This window comes from Acomys russatus, chromosome 3 (assembly GCF_903995435.1).
Source record: "Acomys russatus chromosome 3, mAcoRus1.1, whole genome shotgun sequence".
Taxonomy (NCBI): Eukaryota; Metazoa; Chordata; class Mammalia; order Rodentia; family Muridae; genus Acomys; species Acomys russatus.
Window position 1 is genome coordinate 8412757 of NC_067139.1, and position 6423 is coordinate 8419179.

The window sequence follows — 6423 nt, forward strand, 5'->3', positions numbered from 1 at the left end:
TTTAATTTCTGTGACTGCTGTGTTGGGCTTCTATTGAAATGAATGAACAGTAAATACCATTTTCACAATTTTGTGAAATCTTTTCTACATGTGAATTTAGACTCAATTTTCTTAACCAAAATATTTTATTAACAACTTATTAATCAAGCCTACATCAATTATAACCCGATTAACCAAACCAGTAGGAAATGAGGATTAATTGACACAACAACAAAACCTTAAGGCTATCAGTCCCAAGGAATGATTCTCCAGTCAGGAGCCGCAGGATTTCTTCCACTGGAACCAGGGGTAACCAGACCCCAGAGCCTCCTCAGGAGCCAGAGCTCTGAAGCCTTCCCTCAAGTGGTTTTCTCTAGGAGCATCTTGAAGGGCAGCGATGAGCAGCCAAATCTATCCCAAGTCTCCAATCCGCGCTGCCGCCAGTTCTGGGCTCATTTATATAGCTCCTCCCAGAGTCTGTTCACGGGATGTTTCCAGATGGAAACAGCGAAGCTCCTGCATGAGGTGGTTGCCCTTCTAGTGAATTAACATCACCTGTTCTCTCAAGAGACCGTTCCGGTCTCACACTTGGGATCCTAAAGAACAAGTTTCTCTCCTTCATCGGAAAACATATAGACACTTGCAAGAACCTGAAAACAGTCTCATGTTGCTAACATTTAAACAAGAACAGCTTCATGTACAAGATATGGAATTTCTTAGATTAACATAAGTAAAACATGAAATTCATAAAGGTTATCAAATTCCTGTCACAGTAATAGTAAAACAAGTTTTTCAAAATATAATGAAGACCTTTTTCTCAGTGCTGGATACATGGTTCAACATTTAAGAACACTATTTGGTCTTCCAGAAGACCCAGGTTCAATTCATGGCAGCCAAATTTGGTTCACAACAATCTCTCTGACTCCAGTCATCACAGGGTATTTGATGATCTCCACCTGCTCAGCAGGCACAAGGCATTCACCTGCTACACAGACATAACTGCAGGTAAGCTATTCATGCAAAATGAATGAGTACAAATATGAAAAGTTATTAAAACCCTTCAAAGGAGTGGAAAAATGAAGAATGAATTTTCTAAATTATTGTAATTTGTGAAGATCTTTCTCTTTCTCTCACCTGAAGGCTGTTTTTCACCAGGAAAAATGTCTAAGAATAAATATATGCTAAACTGCTTTGTGGCATGTGATTTATCCACAAAATGACAAAACTGGGAGTTCTTTCACGTCTACTGAACAAATAAAGAGAGAGACATCTTCTCAGTTTCTCTCACTGAGTCCATCCCTGTGGATCAAAACAATGGGACTGAAGATTGAATAGCCAAGAGTCAGAAATTTTTGAGTGTTTCTCGTCAAATAATTGTCCCCTACAGAGAGACTTAGAAATAAAGAAAAAGCACACTCAGCCCAGCAGAAGAAAACAAAACAGAGCATCAGAAGGAGGACACTTTGAGCAGCTCTCAGCTCAGGGGGAGTTCTGTAGAGAAGCTTGGAGTTCTGAAGGTGGAGGACATGCTGGTGGTGCTTGTGGAGAAGAAACACCATGTAGCCACTGGCCCCTCCCATGGCGCTCTGGAACACTGCGTCTCTCAGGACCATGAGAGGAAGAACAATCCTTTTCATTTTCTGACTTTCTAGTATAAAATAACAATCATGGTAGCCATTCTTAAACTATGATAGAATCAGACCTGTAGTTTTGATGGAATGGATTAGGTTCATACTTATTAATGCATTGAGTATCCAAAAGAATGAGAAGAATGGAAGAATGTGCCATGCAGACCTTAGTCAGAGCCTCCTCTACCCAGATGCTCTGGGACTGATGATGATGGCCTGGACCACAGCGAGGAGACTGCTGGTGCAGATGGAGAGGCCACAGGCCACCCTCTCCAGGTAAATGAGGATCTTACAGCCTATGTCATCTAGGAAGTTTCTCAAACCAAAAACTTCTATTGTCTTTGGCAATCCTTTTGCAAGAATAATCATAATGTTTGTAAAAGCCAAGTGGATGAGAATCAGGTGTATGGGTTTCTTCTCAGGGCCTCCCCACCAGCTGAACATGTAGTTCACAGAAATAGACATGTTCCCCAGAATGCCAAGCACAGTTATAAAGAGAAAAATTGCTTCCTTAATTATATGCAAAAACATTTCTTCCTTTCTGGGTAGAAAAACTTAAATCTGGGAATCAACCCCATTTTCAACAAATCCTTAGTAATGACAGACATGTATCTTAAAAAACAATTTTTTATGATAGCATTTTCTGGAGTGCACACAAGCAGTGGTGGACACATGTGGTGTTGCAGATTAGGTCCCTGGAACACTTCCTTTTACCTATCCACTCTGGGTTAGTGTGTGTGCTCTAACAGGTAAGTTTAGTAACTGGCATTAAAATCTAAATTTTTAAAGGGTGTTCCTTTTACCTCTACATTAGCAAAATCGACTTGTTCAAATCTCTCTCTCTCTCTCTCTCTCTCTCTCTCTCTCTCTCTCTCTGTGTGTGTGTGTGTGTGTGTGTGTGTGTGTGTGTGTGTGTGTGCGTGTGTGTGTGCGCGTGTGTGTGTGCGCATGTGTGTGTGTGCATGTGTCTGTCTGTCTGTCTTTCTGCATGTATGGAATATCCTTGTGACTCTCAGTACAGTTGAATTGAATTCAAAATTTTTTCAAAGAAAATTTTTACCTCCATTTCTCACTCTATTTCATATTTCCCCTCCGAATTCCCAGGAACCTGAGGCTCTTTTTATTTGTATCTTCAACAGTCCAATAGTTTCTAGATTTATCTACTTTAAAGCTTATAAGTTCCATTTCTACCGCTTAATGTTTTAAAAGTTTTTATGTTGATGAATCTGTGACTTCACTCCATATAAATGTTCATGAGCTATGAGCTCTCAATATCAAGTCTATGTAACATAGCATCATGAGGCTTTTTGGTGTGAGCAGAAATTCCTGAGTTCATGGTGGCCTTTACTTTGCAGGGCCCTTTGAGCAGCAGGTATGTCAGCTGGCTTTGCAGCCCACGTTTCCTCGAAGCTGTTGGTTAGGCAGGCTGCTTTCTTGTACTTCATTCCAAGCTGACTCCATAACTCAGACCTGAGTAGGATGTTATTGCTCATGTTTGGGATCTTCGTTCTCACTTCTCAAGGATTTATCATAATCTTTGGCTACATCTTCTACAATATTTCTAGAATATTCACTGTATATTTCAGTGACTCCATGTGTTTGACAGAACTTAGAATGTTCTGCTCCCTGTTCTACTTCCTGTTATTCATGCGACTGCCTTAAATGTCTGCACCCTTATGATCTCACATGTGGCCTGTATGAACCTACTTTCATTTCTACACTTGGATCCAGTGGCCTCATGACTCTAGAATGTCAGTTATTATGCTGCAACAGCTCTTCTGACCGACAGGTAATTATTTCCTGTATTGGCACTTCTTGGAAATCACAATACCATCCTAAATATCTTATTGTTATGAAATACACTTCACATGTCAATAGCAAGCATGTTAGTGTGCAGTAACATATTTAAGTGTTTAGTTGGTGATTGGAATGTGTAACAATCCTTGGTATCAATTCACACCAAACCATGATGGAAATTATTAATATGTTTCTGTTTGTTTAATGCTTTCTTTCCTGGGGTCTCCTACTTTTCTAGTCCTCTCTTCCATTTTCCAGACTTTAAGTTATATTTTAGACCAGCTTTGGATCTTCTTTTTCTTTGTTTTGTTTTTTTTTAATTAATTTATTCTTGTTACATCTCAATGTTTATCCCATCCCTTGTATCCTCCCATTCCCCCCCCCCCATTTTCCCATTATTCCCCTCCCCTATGACTGTTCCTGAGGGGGATTACCTCCCCCTGTATATTCTCATAGGGTATCAAGTCTCTTCTTGGCTACCTGCTGTTCTTCCTCTGAGTGCCACCAGGTCTCCCCCTCCAGGGGACATGGTCAAATGTGAGGCACCAGAGTACGTGAGAAAGTCATATCACACTCTCCACTCAACTGTGGAGAATATTCTGACCATTGGCTAGATCTGGGAAGGGGTTTAAAGTTTACCTCCTGTATTGTCCTTGGCTGGTGCCTTAGTTTGAGCAGGACCCCTGGGCCCAAATCTGCCTATCATATTGTTCCACTTGTAGATTTCTAGGACCCTCTGGATCCTTTTATTTTGCTATTCTCCCATGTGTCTCTCATTTAGAGTCCCAATAGGATGCCCTCCCCTCTGTCCCAGTTTCCTGGTAAGTGAAGGCTTTCGTGGGACATGCCCCTTGGGCTAGTATGCAGATATAAGTGAGTATATACCATTTGATTCTTTCTGCTTCTGGGTTAACTCACTCATTATGATCATTTCTAGCTCAATCCATTTATCCACAAATTTCGGGACTTCCTTGTTTTTAATAGCTGAGTAGTATTCCATAGTGTATATGTACCACAGTTTCTTTATCCACTCTTCTATTGAGGGACACTTAGGCTGTTTCCATGTTCTGGCTATTATGAATAAGGCTGCTATGAACATGGTTGAGCAAATTTTCTTGTTGTGTGCTGGAGCATCTTCTGGGTATATTCCAAGGAGTGGAATAGCTGGGTCTTGAGGAAGCCCTATTCCCATTTTTCTGAGATAGCACCAGATAGATTTCCAAAGTGGCTGTACTAGTTTGCATTCCCACCAGCAATGAAGGAGTGTTCCTCTCTCCCCACATCCTCGCCAGCATGTGGTGTCGCTTGAGTTTTTGATCTTAGCCATTCTGCTGGGTGTAAGATGGAATCTCAGAGTTGTTTTGATTTGCATTTCCCTGATGACTAAGGAGGTTGAGCATTTCTTTAAGTGTTTCTCAGCCATTTGATACTCCTCTGTTGAGAATTCTCTGTTTAGTTCCAAGCCCCATTTCTCAATTGGGTTATTCGGTTTGGTGGTGTTTAATTTCTTGAGTTCTTTATATATTTTGGATATTAGACCTTTGTCAGATGTAGGGTTGGTGAAGATTTTTTCCCAGTCTGTAGGCTGTCGCTTTGTTCTCTTGACAGTGTCTCCAGCCTTACAGAAGCTTCGCAGCCTCATGAGGTCCCATTTATTAATGGTTGACATTAAGGCCTGGGCCGTTGGTGTTCTGTTCAGGAAGTTGTCTCCTGTGCCAATATGTTCCAGGCTCTTTCCCACTTTTTCCTCTAAGTGGCTTAGTGTCTCTGGTTTTATGTTTGGATCTTCTAATAAGTGATTCTTTCTACTGCAGTGGACTCTCTCAGAGAAGGGAAAGGTGGTTCATCTTCCAATTTATCTTGAGAAATTCTATAGGAAAGTAACTTAAAATACAAGATGGACTTGTGTTTAGATAGATGGATGATCCCATGCTTAGATATAACCCCTAAGAGTCTGAGGTAGGTTACAATCATCCATCTTGGTTTTCTAAAAAAAAAGAAAGGGGCAAACAAACAAAACAAAAAGTTTGTTGCTGCTTAGGGATGGGATGAAGTTAAGATGAGCTGTTTTAGGATGTGCTACTTCACAGCCTTGATCCTTTATAGCAGGAATTCTCAAGATGGCAATGACAACTGTAACTCATAGTGGTTTATATTTATCTACACTAGTTATATGATGAGTGAAGTTGAGACGAGTATGTATCATATTATGTGAGAGATTGTAAGGAGGGATCCATAAGGGAGACCTTTACATTAGCAATTACAAAGCTATTGTAAAAGAAAACAGGTAACAATATTTGAAAAGTGAAACTGCATTAAAAGTGAAGAGTACAACCTTTATAAAAACTAGTTACACTGTTAAAGTGACAATTTTGGCAAACATGGAGGCTTCAAACAAGAAGTTTTGTTTGTTTTTTCTTTGTCTTGTTATTTTTGAGACACAGCCTCCAATGTAAACTTGGACAATTTTCTTACCTCTGTCTCTCTAGTGCTGATGTTACAGGAATGTATTATTATATTTGTCTCAAACTTTTATAGACATCTAAACATCTTCTAAATATTGCTGATTCCTTTAAAACTGCAAAGACACACCCAGAGCTCTGTCATGGTACTCCAGCATGAGGATGGACAGCGATGCCTCAGCATTTTGATTCCATTTCCCTATCTCCAGGAACTGGTCTTTGGGCTGTCCAGGGCCAGGTATCAGGGTCAGAAGGCACATGAAGAACCGAGGACTCACAGAGCCTCTTAGCTATGCCTTGCTTTAGTCAGACAGAGACTTCAGCTTTCATGAAACTCTCCCCGGCACAGCTGAGGGTATCTAAGATCTAACCTCCATGCACTCTCCTGGACCTCTATAGTGCAGACAGGCTCTGGGGCATCTCTGGGAAGGTGACAGGTGACAGGTCATATTTGTACTGTCTGGATATGTGGGGCTCTTGGTGCCATCAGGTATTGCAGTTTCATGTTATCACAGTGTCGGGGGAAGGAAGGGCTCTGCAGGGCTTCAGTCCCTGAA

General features: G+C 40.9%; 1 pseudogene; it reads right to left on the reverse strand.

Moving 5' to 3' along the window:
• Positions 1-1395: 1395 nt before the first annotated feature.
• LOC127186932 (putative vomeronasal receptor-like protein 4) lies at positions 1396-3100 on the reverse strand (annotated as a pseudogene).
• Positions 3101-6423: the final 3323 nt, after the last annotated feature.